Raw genomic sequence first — 24,553 nt, 5'->3', positions numbered from 1 at the left:
AGGTGTTTGATCAATGAGGCAGCTGTAATCGCAAAGTTTTACGTTCCATTCGGTTACCCCAGTCTTTCGACAAATTAAAATATCCGCCACCGTTTAATTAAGAGAATTGAAAGGAACACGTAGTCCAGTTGCAAGAATTGCCGCAGTTCGTTTAGACGAGCTCGTTAACCACAGGGTATCTAACTGTACGAAATGTCTCGGTGTTCAGGAATTTCGCGAAAATGTTTCTCGTGCAGGCTTTTATGTAACACGTTGTACTCGGACGCGTTTCGCAGATGGTCCTCGAAAGAGGCTCCGATGGAATCCCGTCACAGCTGTACACGCACGTTCACGACGAGGGAATGGCAGTGAAAAGGGACAGAGGATGAATAAGAAACGCTAAACTACGTTTTTAGTCGGGCGTTACATTTGTCGGATACCGACCACTCGAGGGCCGAATCCATGCTCCCTCGTCGCGGGAATGTTTCGGGAATGTCGCGAACTTTTATAATGTGCCGTTGGGATCGGTTACCCCGGGTCCCTCGACTCTGTTGCTTCGGTCGATGACGTACGGCGATCTCAGGAAAAAGCATAGGTTCCCATGAGAAAGAACTATTGGAGGTTCCTAGGAAGATGAGAGCTTTTATTTCATTCATCATTGGATAAAACTCAAATATCTTTTGGATAAGAATAATTCAAAAAATTGAATAAAAGGGGGTTCCTTGAAAATCGTTTGAAAATCTAAAGTATTCTTTGATAATGGAAGAGCAAGAAAAATGCGAGGAAATTAACGAGGTCTTATAGAATTATCCACTCACTATGTGAGATAAAAACGGTGATCTCATAAAGAAGCATAAGTTCCTATGAGAAAGAGCTATTCAAGGTTCGTAGAAAGATTAGGCTCTTTTATGAGCTTTTATTTCATTCATCATTGGGTAAAATTTAAATATTTTTTGGATAAGAATAATTCAAAAAATTGGATAAAAGGGGGTTCCTTGAAAATCGTTTGAAAATTATCTCTAAAGTATTCTTTGATAATGGAAGAGCAAGAAAAATGAAAGGAAATTAGCGAGGTCTTATAGAATTATCCACTCACGATGTAAAATAAAAGCAGACTGAAATAATTGTGCGGACGATGCTGAGTCGTGGAGTAATCAGTGGTTGGAAATGCACAAAGAAACAGAAGATCGTTCCCCTTCAGCATCGGTGTCGCAAGAAAATCCTGACTTGCGTTTACCGATTAGGGACGCTTATGTCTGATGCGTGCAGAAATCGTCGGGATATACTAATCGACGAGTGGTTCCGATTTAAGTGCCTTAGAAATAATCATCGGTATTAAATTGTAGAAAGAAATTCTGTGGAAAAAAGTTCGTTTCTCTGAAATTCACGAACAGCTTGATTCGTGAAAATCATTTTCAGACATGGTGTAATACTTTTCAAGGAAAAACGAATTCAATTACCGGATCGAATTTCATGAAATTATCGTTCCGTTTGACAGTAGCGAGATCGTAATTCATCTCTCTTCAACGTAAGTCAAGATTCGATCTGGAAAGTGTCTACACTTGTAATTGCTAGAAGGAACGACGGGAACCGTGAAAGTTCTTCGAGCCACCGAAATTCATTCGCTTATCTTATCTCGAAGAAAATTGCACGCAAATGGACGGGCTGATACGGCAGCCTTAATTAAAGCGATACACACCCCCTGGCTCGAGTTGGCCACGTTCATTTCGCGAAATAGGAAACACTAATTCGAAACGTAAATTCGCGACGATGAGCTACGAGACTCTTGCACCTGCAGAGATGTTCTTGTTCCAGTGTCAAGAATAATAGGGGTAAAAAATTAATTAGATCAAGATCACGGTGAATCGTTTCAATTATCTGTTGTGGATCTGTTTTGAGTACCATTACCATGTTCAATGGCCATTATAGAATCTTCATACAAAGAAGATAATTTCAATATACCAATTCTTCCATTATTTAAAATATTTCTAATTAGATAAATGAACGAATTTTTAATAATATCGATAATTGATACCTATAGAAATTCATCTTCACATTATTGTCATAGCACTTCAGGTGTAAAAGGGTTAATCAGAGCCAACAAACACGTTCGCGGGCAAGAAGTTAGTTTAGAAAGACGTTTGGAATTTCAAACGCGTTTCCACTACCGGAAGTTACAACTATTTGTTTCAAAAGTTTCAGCCGCACATGTGGCCAGGAAAACTTGCGATTTGACGATCGTGCGGGGAATAAAAATGGTTGAACGTGCAGGGATCAAGCTATATCTGCAATGTCAGGTGGGAAATCTTGGGATCTTAGTGGAGGGTTCGCAACGAACGCAGACTAATTTTATGCATCGCTGATCGTCTCGACTGCGGTGGAAAGGGCAAAACGGATTACCACGATGCACACGAGATTGTTATCCCGTGTTTGATGGTTTCGTTGCAATGTCACGGACAGTCTGAATCCTTTTTTTTTCCTGTTCACGCTTCGATGATTCCCTCTGTATTTGCATAGGGACAGATGGGCGCACACGTGTGCAATCTACCTTCGAAAAGGGATGAAGGAAGTTTTGACATCTTGTCAATGGACATTTCACGAATTTACCTTTGGTCCTTGATAAATGGTCGAAAGATTCTTGTTGCAACTAAAAAAATATTTACTTATGAATATAATCAAAGGTGACGTATTTGAACGAAAAATTTGAGTGTTCAAAGGATTTCGAAATAAATTATACTCAAGTGTAAGATGATTCAGAAATCATCATTTTCAGGTAACCAGATTACTCGAAAATTGCAACAGTTTGTCTCTCGCATAACATTGTTACGTGCCCGGATGTAAAGTTCAAAGTTTGCAACTCGTGGGATAAGTTGACGAATAATTATGCTTGCTGTAGCATCATGCATAATTTGCATTCATAGGGGAACAGAAACTTAACATTAATGGTGGTGTTTCGTTTCTGCAACGGTGGAAAGATGATTCTACGATAATTTTTCATTAAATCGATGTGTTCCTTTTTCTATAAATTTCAATATTATAATAAAAATTTTCTTTAGAGGTATTAATAAATATTTAGAATGAAATTTAAGCCACTTTTAATTAAAATTATAAAATATACATTTTTTTATTTGTTTATTTAGATAGAAAGTTACTTTGATTGGTAGATTGAACCTTCAGGATTTTGTACGCATAGTGTTTCATATTATTCTTGTCACATATTCGAACCCGTCGACCGTGATTCGTGCAACAACCACCGCGTTCCTGTATTTTATATTTAGTCACGAACATCCGCAGTTTTCTCGTTGCCATGTTCGTCGAATACCGATCGGCTGATTCTCGTATAAACAAGGTGAACGAGTTTCTCGAATAAACCGATCAAAATAGTTTCCACTTTCACGCGAACTTCCCTCGAACCAATTACACTTGTCCATTTAAGTTAATCTTGATTAAAAATATAATTAACACTTCCTACTTCATACAGCAATTTCAATTTTTTCAAGAAACTTTCAACGTTAATTTATCGAAAAATATTACAAAGTAAAATCTGTATACTTTCTCTAAGCATTTGCTTTCATTATCCACTTTTCAACGCGTTTCCTAAAAATTTTCACAAAAGGGCGAATTTCCCTGTACAGTCTCGATCGAATTTCCGGATGCTCGTAAAAACAAATTCGTCCAAATGTTTTCGCACAGGACATCTCCCTAAGGATCTGTTTGGTTTAAACGACAGAGGAGTGGAAGCCGCTCGCTTATTGGATGAAAACAAATAAGGGAAAAGTCTCGATCGTCGCGATGCGAACGAGCTTCATAAAACTGATCGACCGAGACGAAAAAGCGTAAGATGGACCGTCCTCTTCTTACGATTTTTTCCTCCGTTCCTTTCTTTCCCTTCGCGTCCTTCGATTATCTTCCCTTTGACCGTCTCCTCTCTTTTTCCCTTCGTTCCTGGGAAATTACAGTGCTACCGCAATCATCCTGTTTCTTCGAATTTCAATGGATTCGCGACGTTTTCTTGGTGATTGCAATTAACGACACCACGTTACCGGGAATTCGTTATTGCAAAATGATGGTAGACTTGGGGTTGTTGAACGACACACGCCATACGGTATTCTCTTCACTCGATTTATTGCTTCGTCTGTAACTTAGGGCCAATTAGACTCGAGTTAAAGTGTTTTTAGAGCTCTTTATTTGGTCAGTGTACAGCTGCTTGGAAAATGGTACTTTTTGCTAGATCGAACAGGTTGGTTTATTAAGGAGGCTAAGAAATAAAATTTTGTTTATTATTTGTTAATGTTTTTTCAGTAATAATATATCTATTTTTAACTTAATATTTTCATTTTTAACATTTGTTCTTTTACAAATTATTCTTTTAATATATGAAACTCTAGATTAATATCCTTGTATATTTTTATTATTACATATATGTACATCTAGATAATGAGAATAATATGAAATACAAAATTAAATAAAAATTGGGGCTCTCTTCATGGTCTGCCGTTCAAGGGTTAAGAAGGCTAAGAAGTAAAACTTTGTTTATTATTTGTTAATTTTTATTTGTAATAGTAATATTTTTTTATTTAAAATTTGTTTATAAATTCATTACGATATTTATCTTATTCATGATAAAATAACAGAAAGTGAAATTTTTCTCAGCATTACCGTCTGCATTCCTCATCTGTCGTTTCCACCGAGCTCTTTCTCGCGACGCAGCATCCGTGGCCTTTCTTCTGACATTTCTACCGTGACTGACGGTTTTCACGGACTTTAAAAGTGACTGTATAACGCAAAGGGCTGGCACTTCGGTCATGGGTTGTCTCGAGAGGTGCTTGTTACAACGTAAAGTACGTTCCTGGTGCATGAAAATACCGGGCTAAGTATCGTTGCTTGTTTCCCTTTAGAATTGTCTAATCGAAAAAGGCATGAAACATTTCATAATATGTGTTATTCATAACATTTCCGACTAAATTACCATTTAATTAATTCCATTGACGCTATAATAAGAATAATTAACATCAATTGTATATTAAAATTCTTCCGGACAAACGGACGGAAACGGTAAAATATTCCAAGCGTCGCGACATTTGGCATAAAAATGATAATAAAAATAAGGGGAAAGAGGAAAATTGGTAATGTTATTCGTCGAAGTAACCGTGACACGTTGTGTCTCTTTGTCAGCAAGTCATGAAACATCGACACGAGCGAGACACGCAGCCGGTGTTTGCAAATGATACAATGATAAAGATGCAAATGCATACCGGTGCAGCCCGTATGCAAAGCGACCGAAGCTCTCTGTTACATCTCTTGCGGGTGCATCCCGTGGCCGGCTCGTAAACTAACAACATTTCGCTTTCCTTTGATGTGCACGCGGCTCACTCGTTGTTTCCCGTCTTTTGTAAACGTCGATACCTGGATAGAATCGCCGAGGGGGTAATTGGATTTTGTAATTACCTGAAAATTTCATTACCGTTCAAATTAATTACCTACTTGGTCACTTGGATCTTTTATTATTCCATCGCAATTATAATTAAAAAATTTTTAAATTATACAGTTTTTATCTTCGTTCTTCTTTTACGAGTTTAATTAATCGCAGTCAATTTATCAACCACCATTGTGCTCTGAAGCTTGAAAAGAAATGGTGCTTACGAAAGTAAATCGCAGTGTCCGAAACACGTGTCTGAAGGAGCGCCTTTTTCGAGCGAAATACAGGAACGTTTTATACGGCTGCCGGGACAGAAAGTGGGCCGACGATATCCACCCTGAAGAGTCACAACTCGCGAACTGGATTACTGAGTTACAGGCTCCGCGAGTGGTCGGTCCAAGAGGACATTGCGATTCGCGCACATCCCCCGCGTTGCATTGTTATCGTTCGTAAGTTAGACATGCCCTCGGGACATTGGAACCATTGTTCTCGAAGATTCCCAGCCGGAGGAAACTTTTTCACCGAGTTTCGCTACAAATTGGCTTACCTCGAGCTTTCTCTACTGATAACAAAAGGACAACGTTTTCCACGCTGGGAAACAAGCGTTTTCAAATTTCTTCGCTCTGATCATTCTTAATTGTCGAATGGCTCGTCTGGAATTTTAAGATTACAGAAATATAAAATCTTATCCAATAATTAAAGAGAACTAGTATTTAACATACGTTCCTGTTCGTCCGTTCATGAGATTTAATTATTTTAAGAAAGAAAATAAATTTTCAGACAACCATTATAAATTTGTCTGTATAATCCTTCTGAACGATTAAAAACAAGGCCAGACATATAATTCGAATGTTTCTCCTCGGAGTACCGTGAAATTATTGATTCAGCCGTGATCCAATTAATTGATCCGATTGAAAACTAGTTTCGTCCAAGAGAAATACCTCTTCGGAGGTGGGCGCATGCATATTTGTTACACGCTCGGCTATTTATTATACTCCGATAAGCGGAAGCAAGTATCTAAAGTGTCCGTTTAAAGGGAATTACGGAATGTAGGTCATCGACCATCTCTCAGGGCCAGTAACGAGATCGATTTAATCTCGAAAGGCTATTCTTGCCAAACAGTGAATTAATCTTATCGATACTTCGGTTCGTTCGCGTTCTCTTTATCGCTCGATCGTCGATTCGAGTGTTTCGCCTTGGCTTCGTAATTCACCGGAAGAAGCTCGATGAATTTTTAGGGAATTTTTCTTTTCACCAACGGGCGATCAAGAATTCACGGTTTACCGTGTGCGTTAACGTATCGCAAAGCTGCCCACTCGTTTACCGGCGACCGCAGAATCTTGTTAAACGCTCGGAACTTACGCAACGCTTTTCCATGGCTCACCGCTTTCCGTTCCCCTTTCGTCGTCGATTAATCGAACGGCCAAGCCACCGTTCTGTCCACGAGTTTACGCGGTCAGTGATTTATTTTGCGCCCGTCCGCCATCGAAAACCCGATCGAGCCTTCCTCTCGAACGTTCGTTCCCGATTTCGACCGTGAAACGCGAACTGGTACTGGTTCCATGGCCCTGATACACTTTGGTGAGCCGATTTTCAGCGATTGCTTTTTTCCTCTTTTTTCGTGAGAGACAACGCTGAAAGATTTTCGGATGATTTCGTTAAGGATTAAATATCGATTTATCGGTGGGATGGAAAGGATGTATTCGGAAATTCAGGAAGCGCTTTTGTTGTTCAAAGAAAAAGTGCAATTGCACTTGGTAAATGTAGTTGAAAAGTAAAATTTAATTTTGATTTATCGATGAGATGGAAGATAAATTGAGAAATTCAAGAAGCACTCTTATTATTAAAAGAAAAAGTACAATTGCATTATCCTGATGCACCGTTGCACTTGGCAAATGCACTAGAAAAATAAAAGTTAATTTTGATGAGATGGAAAGAATGTATTCAGAAATTCAAGAAGCGCTTTTGTTATTAAGAGATAAAGTGCAATTGCACTTTTCTGGTGCATCGTTGCACTTGTCAAATGCACTAGAAAAATAAAATTTGATGTTGATGGGGTGGAAAGGATGTATTGAGAAATTCAAAAAGCGCTTTTGTTATGAAGAGAAAAAGTGCAATTTCACTTTTCTGGTGCATCGTTGCACTTGCTAAATGCAGTTGAGAAAGAAAATCCAATTTTGTTTGTTGGCCTTAATCTTAACTTCATTAAATCTATTTTATTATTAATTATCGCTTGATCGATCTCGAGAGCCGATGAAACGTCGAGATGGAGAGTGACACGCGTCGCGAGATGAAAAGGCACGCAATGGGGTGGAGGCGCGAAAAAATAATGGCAAGGAAGAAGGAGGTCGCGTTCCTGGGCGCAGTATAAGCATCGCGTGCGTCCAAGCCGGTTCTACGGTCGATTACAGCGTGACAAATTGTGTCACGCTAAAATGCCGCCTTCTACCTGGCGACAATGCAATCGTCGTCCCCTTTGCCTCTTGGCGAACCCAACGTTCTCTCCTGTAGCAAAGCGCGAGCCACGCTAATCTCCGGTCCGCGCAAATGCGCAAATATTTGCGGGGGTCTTGTCCGTGGAATTGCATTTCCGTTACGATCGTTCGTGTAAATAGCGAAGCTAGAAAGTGCTTCGTGTTTTGGTTGCTCGAACAAATGGGTTTAACGTACTTAGCGCCGTTGTATAGCCCGCGATTGTCGGGCAGAATTGAAATTCCGCTTTGGTAGCAAGCTGGTTCCCGCGAACCGTTCGGACGTTTTGTTGCGCGAGATTGTTGGTTACGAATAGTTATTTGCAATCGGGGTCTCGTGGACCTTGCGAAATGAGAGTAAATAATGAGAATTTGCGGAAATGTTAACAAATGTGTATTTCAATTTTCCTGCTATATCATGTAAATAATTTACTATTCCTAAAGTAATTCGATTTTGTAGTGGTTCATTAGTGGTTCATTTGGGGCGTGAAACACGCTGAGTGTCAGAGTGTAAATGGACACGTATGGTCAGACATACTGAAATTCTACTTATTAAGGCTACGAATTGTTAATTTTCAAATTTCAGTTTCCAAATGAGTATCTCATATTATTAATACAATAGTAATATTATTCAAAATTTATCTTCTCTTTTCTTCCATTAATTATTATTTGATTAAATTATATTTCAAGCATATTTGACTGCCATGGTATTAAGATTAAAATGAAGATTTATAGTAGGTCGTCTCAAAAGTTCATGATGTTTCTTTTATCTATAGAGTTATGTATAACTTCTATTCTTAGGCCTTCTATTTGCAGCAGTGACTGGATAGTATACCAGAATTAAATTGTTAGATTCAAACATGTATTCATGGAGCAGAGTTATATGTATGCGATGATGGAGATGATGTGAAAGTAGTTTGATAACTTATGGTTAACATCTGGCAAGCAGAGATGGCCTAGAATCTGGAAGGCTTCATCTGAATCCCATCCGTGGATTAACCTCTCTACGTCAATTAATAGTTTTGTTGTTTAGACAGATGAAAGTAGTACAAGTCAGTTTATTCTGAAACTATAATTTGAAATGATTAATGAAAATATAGGAGGAGACTTAATTTTGTACTTAGATGCACTTGGACATATTTAGCTATTTGAGCTTAAAAATATACTAATTTTATTTATTTATTATTCAATGAAAGATTATGATAAAATAGTAAATCGAAACTATACAAATATCAGTAATGAATTTATGAAAATTCGTGTGTGAAATGTCTTTGTTTCCTATGTTTATCATAAGAGCATCTCTAAGGCACGTACGATTTTCCCCTGCTTTTCGCCAGATGTGGCCACCTTACTATTTCATTCATAAATTCCTCATTCTTTTGCTAATTTGTTCATTATGGATCTCAATTCTATTGTAAGAATAATAGTTCATTGTTCCAAGTTACTTGTCTAAATCTCCAACTTTTCTGCAGTTCATTCATTAACAAATTAGGAAACTATAAGATAACGTCACTTTAATTGACTTTAAATTATTGGAAGTAGTTCGTTTTTTCTCTAAGTTCAAAAAGAATTCAATTAGGTCATGTATGAATGTTGTTGAAATATGCAAAAATGAAAAAATTTTGCATCGGCCGGGAATCGAACCCGGGCCGCCCGCGTGGCAGGCGAGCATTCTACCACTGAACCACCGATGCTTCGAATGTACATTTCTTGTCCCAGCTTCACGGGGAAGTGAAAATAATTTATTTATTATAAATTAATACTTAATTTAAAGAAATTCTAAGAGAATTGTTAGAAAAATCGAAGTAGGCAAAAGGTCGAGGCAGGCTATGTGTATTTTGTCAGCGCGTTTCCCCTTTTTAAGGGACAGTCCCTAGATGTGGGGGTGTCGTAAACAAAAGGGCATAAGTATGTCGAAGGCGTTCTCACAACCGAGGATTTTTGAGACAGCAGGGTATTCTTATTCTGACTGTCGTTGTGTATGATTCTGCTAATAAAGAGTCGAACATTTTGTTTAATACGCCCACTTTTATTTAATCACTCGCTCGATTAGTCTTATACAATGTAAGTGTCGACAATAGGTTCCTCTTTCCCTACTTGGAAACTGAAATTAGACTAAGTTAATACATACATATTAAAATCAATAACGTAACGTTAGATAGAGAATGCATTATTGCACTTACTTTATTTGAAATGCAAATTATAATTCTATACGATTAACAACTGATGCAATTTTAGCTGATTACAAACGGATACTATGTATTTCAATCAACTAGAAATTGCATAATCCACTTCTAATCATATCCTTTGATCACTCATCTTCAGTTTTCATTTCTCAATTAACACAAATTGATTAGCAAAATTCCCAAAAATGTACAGAGTTCCAATTTTCAACGTTTCAATCAGCTTTCATTCATTTTCCTTTCAAGACCATCCATATTCTCGAATGCCGGTGATAAAACCGCAATCAAAGAAAATTACTCTATTCTTTAACCACGATCCCATTAATTTCCTTGCACAATAGCCAACAATAGAAACAATGCAAACGAACCAGGTAGAGAAGAAGCAGGAAATAAGAATCCTCCAGTCATCAAAAACAAGTTCTCCTGGAAGAACACGGTATCCTCGCAAATGAACGTTTTAATTAACGATTCCTATTTGGTGCGAGCAGATTTCCCGCGGTGAATCCGGAAAATCTGCCGCGGTTGGTTATCTTGTAAAGTATAAGCGTTTCATCGCGTAGCTCGGTGATAAGTTTCGTTGCTCGCGAGGGTCATATCGCGCGAATCTGGTCTACGTGGTTGATACGAGATCAGAGATAACGAGCGTTTACTTCGGAGAGGATTTGAACTTCGACTCGCAAAGCGAGTGGCTCTCGTTTCACCGCTATTGTCTAAGAGCGGGGTGAAACCACCCTTCTCTCCTACTCTTACCGAGACTCACTCTAATGCTAACTTGCGGCTTGTAATTAGAGCAACAATGCTACAGCCTCTCTCCTTCGTAGCCGCAGAACTTTCACGGCGTGTTATGCAATTATTATAAGTCTCCGCGACTGCACAGAACTCTCTCTAACGATTGAAACTGCGGCTACGAGAGCCGTATGCGTTGACAAACTTTTCTAATGCCTATTAATGTTTACTCGAGAATTCTTGGTTATTAGAGCGAAAGGAATTTAGTTGTTTTATGAACTTCTTGTTAGGTACTTCAACGCTTTATAATTTTGAAAGAGAATTATTGAGAAATAAAGCTACGAGAACCGTATGCGTTAATTAAGTTTTCTAATGGCTATTAATGTTTGTTCGAGAATTCTTGGTTATTAGAGCGAAATAATTTAATCGTTTTATAAAATTCTTGTTAGGTATTTCAACGCTTTAGAATTTTGAAAAAGAATTACTGAGAAAATTCTAAGAAATTTAAAAATGAAATAATTTCAAAGTGAAAAAGGTGTACACAAGCCATCAAGACGGTTCCAGATTACGTCAAACTCGTTCACTTTTATAATCCTTTTTTCTCACTTCGCATAATTCCGACGACTCTACCGAATAATCTTTAATTCCACGGGCCGTCTTACGAAATCACGATCGATCGGATTTACCGTTTTCGATTCTGGAACGTCAATGGCCGTGACGAGGGAGGCAGGTGGAGAGATCGTTTTCTAAATCTCCAATAGTCGTTCGCCTCGCCGTGGAACATCTTGGGTACACGAAGTCGTCGACGTGATTCTGAACTCACGTCCAACCGGACGACTGATGGCAGACAAGAGGCCGGACAAAAGGAAAAGTTGAGGGGCCCTAATACGCGAGAACGGCCGTGTAAACCGTCAATCCGGCACTTCTGCTAACTTCCACGTCAATCTGTGTAAGCTTCTTTCAGAGGCTTAAGATGACCGTGGATTCACGACAGAAAAGGAACACTCGAACCCGTAAATGTTTTGAAGATAGTTTGAGCATCGGGAACGCCTCTGCTTGAACCTGTTAGTAGTTCAGGGTGGTCCATTTTTGAAAGCCGCATTTCTTGGCTACCATTAATGATAAGGTTCAGCAATAGCGTTATACTTATATCATTTATTTGATAACAAGTTTTAGTAAAAAATTCAGTATAAATTTTAATTCATTCTTCAAGACCCAAATTAATATATCGTTAGTTAAAAATTCCATAATTTCATCGTTTCTTGAATTCTTCGAATTATCAGATATAAAACAATGACTAAGAACCGAGTTCAATTCTTATACCACACTTCACTCCCTAAAAACCATCTACGCAAGAAACTCAGCAATCAGCGTCCAGTCACGAAGAAATCTCATCAAACGTCCCAAAAAAGCCAGCATTGATTCTTTTATAAAAAGACGTGACAAGAAGACATCCTCCATTTTCTCGACCACCTACACTGTCTCTTGACTAATTAATGAGATTAATCAAAAAAGCACGTACCTATAAAAAAATTTCATTTTCTATTCTCATAGAATATTTTCCTCTTAACAGCTTAAATTTGACAAATTCACAAATTTCTTTAGATCTAATTAACTTTTATCCCGAGGATGACGAGTCGATGAAAGAAACCGATCGACACCTCTTCACCCTTTTGAAGAATCTTTTAATAAATTCCAATGATATTATATTACACACCGCGAACTGTCTCTAGCAGACGGTTTCAACGTGGCGAATAATCCCGATAGATTTTCACGAGGAAGGCGACAATCCTCCTCGTGCAATATGGTCGTCTTCGTCGATGGGGACTTTCCTTCCTCGCTATAATTTGTCGCAGGTGGTTCGTCCCGACACCCCTTAGTCTCCGGGAAATCTGAGTCTTACATCGAGATCCGTTCCAGCCGGTGGCTTCTCTCTTCGTTTTGTCCTCCCCGGCTTTCCCCGTTTTCCTTCCTCATTCCCTTTCTCGAGAGATAAATGCGAGCTAAAGGGAGCAACTGTTCACCGTTCCCCTTGAAATTTCATTTCGGTTTTTAGCGACGATGATGATCCCTCTTACCCTTGCCCGGCTAAGCTTCAGCATCCGTAATCTCGGCCCTCTGTAATTAAATCCTTCCACTTTATTTAGCCGGATCACGGCTGGGACGACGCGTTCAACGGTCTTTATACCTGTGCTTATTTCTGTCCATGGTTTTTGGAACGGTACCGGTTGAGTGGCTTTTCTTGTTGAATAGCAATTAGCACGTAATGCAATCCGTTTGCCAGACCATGGCTGGGAAAGTAATTTCAACCTTTGCGTTTTTCATGTAACTGTACCGTACTTTGTACCCGGGACTTTGTAATGAGAAAATCGTATGAAAGTGTAATTACAAATGGGTCGAAGGGTTGGGAATATAATATTAAAGTAATGTGTGCAGTTGTTGACCCCCGTGCAATGATTGACTCTTTTCCTAAAAAATTAAGAAATATAATATATGCGTTTTTTAACTTTCGGATGGCGGACCATGGAGAGAGCCCCAGCCACAATTGTAATTTAATTCTGTACTTCATATTTTCATTTTTTAATGAATTATAGTTAATTTTGTAAGAAATGCATTATATTATATTTTTCACTTTTTTTAGGAAGTTTTTTTAGAAAATGAAAATAAAAAAGTCTAGAGTTACATTTAATTTGTCACGTATTAAATTTAGGAATAAATATTCCATAATTTGTCAAGTTTGAAAATTATACCCCCGTTTTGTCATCTTCGAAATTAATGCTTTCAGCGTGACGTGCGAGCATCTGCTTCCTTTTTCCCTATTCAAATTCACAGATCCAACTTTCCTTCGTTTCTCTCCGCGAAACGGTGGAAAATCATTTTCTCTAATTACCAACTTTCCGTGAAAGTTGGCCCGACGATCGTACCGAAAGTTGGCTCGTTTTCTTGTTCGCAAAGATGTTTCACCGTGAAAGACAAACATTTTCGACTGATGGATGAAACGTAAACTCCGTCAGCTGGCGTTTTCCTTGCAATTAGCGGTGATCTTCGATCTGAACTGTTATTATTCTCGTCTGTCGTTGATTCGCAACCAGATGATCCTGAAGTGTAACCGTCTTCGGGAAGGATCGATATTGCCTCGTCGAAATTGCCTCGACGTTAACGAGCCAGCCCGACCGAACTGATTACGGGAACCTCCTAATTGTCCTTTTCGGATAAAGGCTTTCTTATTTTACGCAGCTAGACCTACCCTTTCTGACCCTTCGATGGGATTTCTTCTGCCTTGGATCGTACTCGAACCGGATTAACTTTGTCTCGTCTTGATTTTCTGGATTACTCGTTTCGACCCTCTAATTGCACGGCACAGAGATTGAAATTTGTCTCTTTATTTTATTTATCTTCTTGGGCTATATTCGTGAAATTAAGAAAAATTTTAATTCCATTGTTAATGATAGTTACACCTTTAAACAATTTAACCCTTTCACTATTAAGGTTTGAAATGGTCCCACTCTATATATTAATTAAAAAATTTAAGTTTCTAATTTTCAAAAATCGTAATTTTATAGCGTTTAGGGAAGGAAAACTCTGAAAATTAAAAAATTAAAAATATCAGTGCAGCTAAAGTGCATCCGTTACACTTTAAATCGGGCAGGTAGAAATAATTCATAGGCTTTCGTTTAAAATATTTAAACGAACCTAGTATTCCTTGGTGAATCGAAACACGCGACAGAGTTAATAAATTTCACCCTCCCGGTCCGAGCGGCATGCTCAGCCCCCCGAAAGGAACGCGCTAAGCGATCCGACAGGGGCTATAAATTTTTATTAACTTCTCGGCCCTCTGTGGGCCGTATCGCGAGCAGCGAGGGATAATCGATTTCCAGCCAGACATATCGTGGATTTCCGCGAGCGATCCCTGTCGCAGTCGATAAAGCCGGTTCCCAAAGCCCCTCGGGCTGGCCGATAACACGACGCTGGATCGACGTTTAAGCGAGAGGTCACGAGGACGAGGCGTTTGCGAGATAAGGCGGAACGGGCGGGCACATAAATGGCGGCGGTGCTGGTGAAACGGATAAAAGGGTTCGATCAGCCCTCCGCTAGACGCTTTCCTTCCGTATACCGGATTATCCTCGAGGTTTTGCCGAATTACGAGCGTGACTGTCTCTTCGGGGATGATCCGGCGGTCGTGCGCCTCTCCTTTCCAGGATGACTGCACCGGAAATCCATCCGGAGAGTACCGTCGACTTATCGACGTCCTCCCGTCGATGGCCCCTTACGTTTTTGCAAGGAGAAACGCTCTCTTTCTCCACGTGAACGCCGCGAGGAACTAGTTTTTCGTTATTACTCGTGCACCGAGAAGTTCTACCTCGAAGAGGGATATGTCGTTAGATAGTTTGTTGGTGAAGTTGGTAGATGTCTTTAGGGTGCTTTCTGACGTTCGCGATTCGAGGTTGCTTTCAAAGGAAAGTGTTTGGGACATGAAATTAATTATGACTGTGTGGAAGGGTGCATGCCAACTTGGAAGTTGCTATCATTCCTGGCTTCTGGAATCTTGCTGCGTCGGGGTGTTTGTGGTGGATCTGAATGGGGTAAACGAGTTAAACCTATGACTGGGCTACTTGGATGCTTGGGTACCCATTTGTATATTGCGAAGTTACCTTCTTTCTTTTTTTTTTAATATTATACAACCACTATTTTGTTAATATTATTATATTTAATTCCTTTGATGAATGTTTACAACCCTTGGTCTGTAGCAAACATATTAAAAACATATTAAACGAATTTAACCCAGAGGTGGGCTACTTGGGTGCTTAAGTACCTATTTCTATATTAAAAGATTAGCTCCCTTCTTTTTTTTAGAAATGTTATGCAACCATTATTTTTTTTTATTACTGCTGTATTTAATTCCTTTGATGAATATCCCCAACCCTTAGTCTCGAGCAAACATATTAAACTCTCATAACGTGTAATACTAATTACGAAAAGTCAACTGTGAGGAGAAAACGTCAGATCGAGGAAAGTTGGAAGAATGAAGGAAGCAGAGAGGTTGCAAGTTTAATGTAGCCTCGTTAGGCCGAAAGGGGTCCTCTACAATGAAAGAAATCGTCCAAGTCGGTGGAATCAAAGTGAAAATGTCGCATCTTCGTGATCTCTGTGTCTGTAGTCGCGTTGGGATTAATCTCTTTGAATCGAGCAATCCTTCGTGCTGGCTCCCACGGGAACGTCTGCGGCGATTTGTCGTGAAACTGGAGGACCGTAACGCGGTTAAGGACTTTTTCTCGTTACCTGCCGCGCTATCCCCGTAAACGAAGTGGAAGGAAAAAAGAATTTCCGGGGGGAAAAAAGTTGTTAATATGATAAGTTTGAACGTTGATGAATTAGGATGGGTCCAACTGGTTAGATGATTCCTCTCGCATGGACGTTCATGAATAATGGATGATCAACTTCCGGAAAAGGGTTGTTGACGCGTTCAGTAGGGCAGCTTTTTCCGAGGACTTTTCTATTTAGCGATATGGAACAAATGTGTCCCGTAGAATCTTTAATTAAATACATCATTATCACGAAATATAGAAATATTAACAATTACCCAAACTTCCATAATTTTATTAATTTTTTAATTTTGGATGAGTTGAATGGAGACGTCTGTCGATGAGAAATTAGCGAATTTGATGGCTGATAACGTACATCAATAACGCAATGAATATTTGTTGGTAATAATAGGCATCATATGACAGCTAGTGCATACTGTTGTTCAAATTAATTAATTACAGTGATTAATGAATGAATCTGTAGAGCTGTTTAACAGATTTCTGAATAAAACAGAGAAGGGTATCATTGTAATGTTTCATGTCAAAAAATTAATTAACGAGAGACTATTACAATGCTCAATTGTTACTAAATAATCGTTGAATTGAAATAAACAGTTTGTACATGGTTACTATAATGATAATTATACGGCATAAATCTTGTTTCGAGCAACATAACAGGATTAACAGGATGAAGTTTATCGTTGTTACCAGTTTTCTTTGGAAGTGGTTTAAAAATTCCCACGAAACCTGTAAGATTCCAGAATTGGCCGGTTTCCTTTTCAGGACGGTTCGGTTCGATGGCGAAATTATTGCACGTCGAATTCGCGAGGGGTCTTGAGCGCGAAGAGAAGTTTTCTTTTTCGCGAACAAGTATTACGTGTTCGTTCGACAGCGTATTCTTTAAAATGGCCGCAGAAATGCGAAGTAACGTTTCCTTTCAACGCTAAAGAGATCGGCCCCGTGAGAAATCCGAAAAGTCTCAAGGTATGCGAAATTGTAGGATATTGATTTCCCTTGAGAGATACCGGCCTAAAAAGTGTCGAAAAACTGGACAGACAGGAGACAAACGAAGCGACAGGAATATTTCATGATATCGGTGAACTAGTTCCACGAATGAATATTAAAGGAAAGAAAAAATCACGTAGACAAGTTGCATCGTGGAACGGATTTTCACGTGTGCATTAAACGCGTTTTTGAAATTCATCCAGACAGAATTACTATCCTCGTTTCACGGTAATTTGAAACTTTTTAATGAGTTTAATATATTCCTGTCCGAGAGATGGTGAGAAAATTAAATAATTTTACCTTTTTCAGAGGAAACAATGCGGTCTCCTCTTTCGTTACAACATATCTCATTTCTGTTTCCTTTTTTCCCCTACGATTTACATTAGCATCACTTTTGTATAGAGTTCTATGCTTCTTTCTGTTAAATACACATTTTTCAACGTTATCTTCATCATTTGAAATGGAAAACAGAAATGGGTGCGAGGTTTTCGTCTTGAAGACCAAAAATTGTAAGTCCCACTCGAGGCGGAGGGAATAGAGTCCAAGTACCGTGCGTCGCCGACGTTCCGGACGAATCCATAATATCTACAGAAACGCCAATTGTATCTCGAACAATTGGTTCACTGCCTTTGTAAGTAAAAACCGGGTCTTATTGCTGTTTCAATTTGTCGAAGTGAAAATTGAATTACAAAGCCGCAATGTTGTTGAGGTTTTCACCAAACCCGAATCACGACACGTTCAGACAATTTCGGGGAACAAAAGTCTCCGAGAAACGGAAGGTTGGAACGTGAACGTTACAGAAGCCGGAAGGAAAAGTGAAGAACGAAGAATAAAATCGTCGAGATAAATCACGGAGTAGACGGGCGCGTAGAGGCAGCCGAAATTCGACGGTGACGCGCGTCACGACGCTCCATTTGCCGGCGAAATTGCGGAATCTCTGGGAAAGCTGGCTAACGCAGAGACGACATGATGCATCGTTCCGCTGATTTAAGGCGTTACGTCGTTTGCACTTGCACACCGTTGTTGTATTTATTATCGTCTCGCGAAACGCGGACATGTTTATTGTGATTGGCCGTCCAACCAGAAGGCCTTGCCTCGCGCTCCTTTGAGCTTTTAATTTAAACGCTGGACGGTAGTAACGCCGACTCGTTAATGGGATACGATCCTTGACGGAAGATTTAAACGCCTTCGATCAGCGGATCTTAATGGCAGCAGCTGTTAATAGGTGCGATATTTCCTCGCTGAGAAACCGAGAGGTATTTGTCTCTGTCCATCTGCGAGCGTTAAAAGATGCAGAAATGCTGGAACTGCGGAGAAAATGGGTGCTAAAGGAGTAATGGAGATCGTGTTGAACTTTTGGGAATTGAATGTGTAACAGATTCTACTGTCGGTCGTTGGAGAATTTTAAAGTTGTTAAAATGGTCAATTATGCGAACTCTGTGGGGGGACGTTGAAAATTTTAACATTCAAAAGAGAAGTGATCAAGTAGAGAGTATCTAATTACCTTAAGTAGTATAAAATAATACTGGACAGACAAACTCAAAGATCATCCCCGTTCCACCCCAGAAGCACATTTGTCTATGTCCAACATCCCCAGAAGTTAGCCAATTTTCGTCGCTTCGGTGTTAACGAGATGCGCCGTAATTTCTACACTAACCACCTGTGGAAAATTTGATACGCGATACCGTAATGAACCTCCCCTACATATTCTCCTCGTGGAAATTAATGTTTACGACGGGACTTATGCAAGGGGTTGACGGGGATGGGGAAAGTACGTAAGCAAAGATTCTGCTTTATATACCTCGAAAATTCTCCATACGGTTTATTACTGAACGAATGCAACCAGAAGCGATGTTGCTTTGATATGCAAAGCATGGATGCCAATAAACGTGCACCGTGGCTTGCCATGTTAATCGTGATAAGAGTAGACGTGTTACATTGATGCCAGATGATAAGAATAGTTAGGTGAAGAGATTGAATTATTTTAATGATAGTGAATAGCTTGTCCGTGTAGGTAATAGTAAACTCTTGCTATATTGCCGATTACAATATTATTGCCACGGCGGACCATGGAGAAAGCCACAACATTAATTTAATTTTGTATTTTATATTATTTTCTTTTATTTAAAAACTATATAGGATAAAAATTTAAATGAAATTCTAAGTAACATTAATATTGCAGTAAAATTCTCGCTATATTGCCGATCGGGCGAACTGTAATCAAAGGAAAATTAAATTTTAAATGAAAGAAAATTATAAGTGACATTAATTTTAGCAAGAATTTACTGTAATATTAATGTTATTCAGAATTTTATCAATTTTTAAAATTTTTGGGCTCTGTGTGCATTGAAAATCAATTTCTAAGTCTGTCTTCAATCTATGCGAACTTCTATTATTCTAAATAATTCCGTTCATCGACTCACTAGGCTAAAACACTTGCTCGCCCATAATTCACCACTATCAGTGGAAATGTCAAGAGGTCGACCATCATCGACACAGTTAACTTTCTAATTCCCGTCGGGTTTGTAGCGAATTCTCTCACGAGGGAAGGCGGAAGTCGGGCGTTTCAGTAATGGCCCCTGTTGTTGGCTAATTAATTAGCATAACGTCGCGTTATAACAAGGCGATAGCCGATGGCCGAAGTCACGCTAGGTGATTTTCGTGTCGCTCGTCACGAGCCGTCATCCCGTCACGGAACGCCATTCGTTAAGGCAAGCCACGCCGCGGCGCGCCGCGTCGGTCACGTTCGACTTGAACGATACATCGATCATGAAATGCGAAAATAGCCGCTGTCATGAACGAGCACCCGTCATTATCGGTGGACCCTCGTTGACCCTGCGACTGTCAGTAACGTATGCATATAAGTTTCCCCCAGAGATCCGCTCGCTATCGTCGCTCGATTCCTCGCTTACACGCTCCTATACGATTGATTTATAATGCATTACGACCCCTTTGTTTTTCTTTCCTCTTTCGAGCTGCGCTTCCCGCTGATGGATGGTTTAATTTATCGAGGAATAACAATGGGAATTTGGGGTGAACTCTTGGTGATGGAAAGCGGAGTTTTTGATTTATTTGCGTCGGTTACTGCCACGGTTGAAATGGATGCTTGTAGCATAGCACAGTTGAAGAAAAATTGTTATTCGAAAGTATTTAACCTGACTGTTTAACCCTTGGACGCCGAACCGGGGAGAAAGAGGACAGTTTCAATTTGATTTCGTATTTCATATTTTTCGCATATTTTCTTATGTTTATAAATTATTAAATAATACGTTAAATAATACATTTAACTTTAGGTTAATGTCGTTCTACGTGTTTTGTAAATTTGGGTTTCGATTGACCCATACTCCGTTGTTCAAGGATTAACGTTTGATCTACCACTTCGTGCCATTAGTATTCCAGTAAACGATGTTTCACGTGATAACGTGTTAATGAAAATTACTGAAATTACATGGCATTCAAAATGTTAGGGCATTAAAAGCTAAAGCAACGAAATACTCGAGTATAGCTGCTTCTTTTTTCCCTTTTCTGAAAGAGTCCTTTCAAGCAGGAAATTAGAGGAGCTCTTTCAAGGAAAATCTTTCGCACGATCTCCTTTAAATGTGCTCCTTTAGGAAGCATGAAATGGAAACGCGTGTTCTAGCGAGGAAAACTTATTATTACACCTATCTCGTGGAAATTCCTGGGCGAAAAGCGTGAATAGGTAAATCGTCGATAATCCTCGCCCGAGCGGATTATCGGTGACTAACCGACAACTATATCGGGTTCATGAATTTATTCCGAGTTAAATTTAACCCCGGTGTCGCGGTGACATACCATTATGAATTAATCCAGCCGGAGCCGGATTTTAGAAAGCTTCGCGTTGATTACGGCTAAGCGGTCCATACTGTTTTCATATAATTAAAACTTGCGCGTGATGGAGACGAGTGCAAATCCTTGGGTTATCGTATTAAAGCCACCGCTTTCGATAGCATTTTACCGATCGTTCGCGTAATTAGCGCGTCAAATCATCCTTCCTGGATTATCGAACTTAATAATAGTTTCTCAATATAGATTCTGATTTCTAGCTGATAAAATGAATATTGATTTCAGTAATCAATATTATTTCTCAATGCAATCGTAATTAATTAATTAATTACGAGAAGGCATAATAAATTATTAATTACTGATTAGTATACTGATATGACACTGTCGAAACATTAATTTATAATACATAGAATACTTGAATTTTTAAATTCAATTTCCTAAAAAACGAAGCTCTATATTTTTCAATTCTCTTTCTTATATAAATTTTACTAATCTAACGCGAGGAATCACAGCATCGTTAAAAGTAGTGTAAGCGAGAACGAATAATAGCCAGGTCCTAGGATGGTGATGGGCATCGAAAATACTCGGTTACCCTCCTGGGACCGCGGATCGTTCGGGATAATTGAAACGTGTCTCCCCGGTATTATTTATCGCCGGCCATAAATCGAATTTACCTACCTGTATACCTTGTATCGAGGTCCGATTTATTGCACTCGTAAAAACGCTTCCGTTCCCTCTTTGACCCGGTTTCCGGTACGATGTCTCGTTAGACGAAACGTTTCCCTACCTGACGGTTTTCCATTTCTTTTCGTCGTGGTTTCACGGTATCGTCGACGATCGTTCGATTGCGAACACTTTTTTTCACAAACTGCCAACTGTCACAAAAAACCCATTGATTGAATTTGGTTTTCTGAAATTTCTGAAAAATAATCCATTGCAAATCTATGAACCCAAATTTAAAATTTTTATTAATTAATAAATGTCAGAATTCTCATTGAAGTGCTCCAAATTGGCGAAATTGATTGAATTTGATTTCTTGAAAATTCTGAAAATAATCCATAGCAATCTTTGAACCGAAATGTTAGATTTTTATTAATCAAGAAATTTCCATTTAAGTGCTTCAAATTGGAGAAACAAACTAATTGATATTTTCAACAGTAATAAATATCCCGGAAACGTCGTGTCTAATTTACAGATTACAAGAACCGATAATCATCGTTCGTTCGACTTGAAACGAGTTCTTGAGGAGCTGCTATCGTGAATCACGTTGTCACTTAATATTTATCTATCTGCTCGTTTATCTCCATGCTTCATGGGTTCGTTTAATAGCCGCGGTTTAATGAATTCGCTTCAATTACGGGTAATTGCACGGGCGGATCATTAACGCCGTTAGTTGCCCGTTACCCTTGCGAAACTTATCCGCAAACGATGAAGTTTCCACCGTTATTTCTGTTGGCCCTCGATTCGAAAGCCGGCTCGTTTGCACTTAACTTCGCGATTTCGATTTCTCCGATTCTCGATCGTTACGCGTAAAATGCCTGGATGTACCGGAGTCAGCTATCAAACTGTAAGCTTCGATTACGTGCGGGGTAAATGAAACTTGTTGTTTGCCAGCGATAAAGTTTAACGATGTTTGCTACATATTGGTTTATACTGGTAACTCTTGAGATACTTGTCGGTTACTTGCTCGATGTTGGGCAGAGATTTTTCTTTTCCAACTTCTGATGTCAAAAGTTTGCCCGAAATTGAATCTGTATCTTTTACTTTCTTTGTTGAGACATAATTGTATCGAATACTTTTCTATTTTCATTGTTTCTCCTAAGGTATAAATTGGCTCAAAAGCTAATCAATTTTTTATCTATAGAAACGTGATACGCATTTGTAAAATATCTTCCAAAAGATTTGATATTTCACAACTGAAGAAGATTACAAAATTGCTGATCTTTTAACTGTGAATGTTTAACTCTCGGAGGGCGGACCATGGAGAGAGCCCCAATTATAATTCACTTTTGTATTTCATATCATTTTCATTTTCCAAATTTTACACTGTATCTTTGAAAATTATTCTTCTAACATATGAAACTCTTTTATTAAAAAATTCTAAATATAATTTTAGATTAATACGTTTGAGTATGTTTTGTAAGTCTGCGTCACGATGGACCCAGGCTTCACTGTTCGAGGGTCAACAGTTTTCTAGATAGAATTTTTCGCGCTCAGCTTGCTGCCATGTTTTCCCTAGCAGGGTAATAGGAATTTGCTTAATCTTGTTTTTCGTTCGTTTGATAAGTCGAAAAGTTTGGCTGTCGGCTCGCAGTTATGGCAATTCCCCTCGTGGCTGGCGAGGCATGGAAGCACAGGGCAACACGAAGTGTTTCCCGCGCGATGCTCGCAGCACGCAACTCTTGCGGAATAAATAATTCGGGAAAGTTGAGCGTTATCTTCGCGAACGAGTCGGAAGTTGCGGGAAAACTTGGCCCAGATTAGTCTCGAAACGAAATTATTGCGTGGCAAGACTTCGACGGCGGAGAAATCATATCCGTGAATACTCGTGTACTTCCTGTTGAAATCAGAAATACTTAACATTCCTTATTAGAAAGGAATAATTAAATGCAAAGGTGCAATTATTTTGATGATCTTTCGAGAAGCTTTATTTAGCTTTGCTATGTTTAAAATAAATTAAATGAATTTTTTTCTACTCATCCTTCTTTAGGATGTAACAAAACAAAAAATGTAATCAATTTAATAATTTTCTAAGAAAAATTGTGTATTCTTTTATTAGTATAATTTTCTTTGAGGTGAAAATTGGAAACATGATTATTTGAACTGGAAAATTCAACCCGTTACCATTTTTCCAGCATTTTCCTTTTCCATTTCTTTCACCATTAATTTAACCGAGAAGCATTCTCTTCTTCTTCAAATAATGCATGCATTCACCTTTCCTCGATAGAGTGGTCCCGTGTATCAGTCCCGAAAGCGTTTTCACGCGGAATTGAACAGCAACGAGCGCGCGGCTTCGCTCGAATGCTTTCCTCCTTTTCTGCCGGCCGAACAGCCTCTCCTCTTTCCTCCATTTTTCCGGCTGCTTCTCGTCAGCCGTTGTCCCTGTACGCTCGTTGCTCGTTTCTCCCGTCTACGTACAGGTACGTCTGAATTGTCGTAGATTTTCTATGGGCGCCGTGTGGACCAACGGGAAAATTCGTCCGGGAAAACCTGTTTATATTCACGGTCGTGGCAGCCGCAAAGAGAGGAAAAATCGGGAAAGTTTATCTCGTTTGTAGCAACCGCGACAAGCACACTGTCGTAGCAGTTCCCCTTCGAGGATCTCTATTTTATTCCTCTTTCCCACTTTTCCTGCTTATTCTCACAATCAGTTCATTTTACGCATAAAGTCAAGATTTAAATTAATTTCAATTTGTTACTTTAGCTATTCCAAATGAATCTTTTTTATTTTAATTAACAATAAATCAAAATTAGTTATTATATTGAAATTTTGTTAATTCAAAATGGAAAATACCATTTCCCAATATTTTAATATTTTAAAAATTAAATCTAAAATACGATAAAAGGGTTAACACTTTAATTTTATTTTTGATATATGTAATATTATTATTCCGATAATATTTCCATTAAATACAGTTTCGAGTAATTAGTGAATGAAAATTT

At 38.9% G+C, this 24,553-nt stretch overlaps 1 protein-coding gene and 1 non-coding gene across 2 annotated transcripts in view; one reads left to right on the top strand and one right to left on the bottom strand.

Annotated features, from left to right (window-relative positions):
* LOC114877797 (mannosyl-oligosaccharide 1,2-alpha-mannosidase IA) overlaps window positions 1-24,553 on the top strand; it is a 369,440-nt gene that overhangs the window by 32,981 nt on the left and 311,906 nt on the right. The gene's annotated exons all lie outside the window — the stretch shown is intronic.
* Window positions 9,493-9,563, bottom strand: Trnag-gcc. Its single transcript has one exon. It is a non-coding gene; the product is annotated as a tRNA-Gly (tRNA).

The sequence above is a fragment of the Osmia bicornis genome, chromosome 3 (assembly GCF_907164935.1).
Source record: "Osmia bicornis bicornis chromosome 3, iOsmBic2.1, whole genome shotgun sequence".
NCBI classification, from domain to species: domain Eukaryota; kingdom Metazoa; phylum Arthropoda; class Insecta; order Hymenoptera; family Megachilidae; genus Osmia; species Osmia bicornis.
The sequence above is the reverse complement of the archived record's forward strand: the minus strand, read 5'-3'. Positions and strand labels throughout refer to the sequence as shown.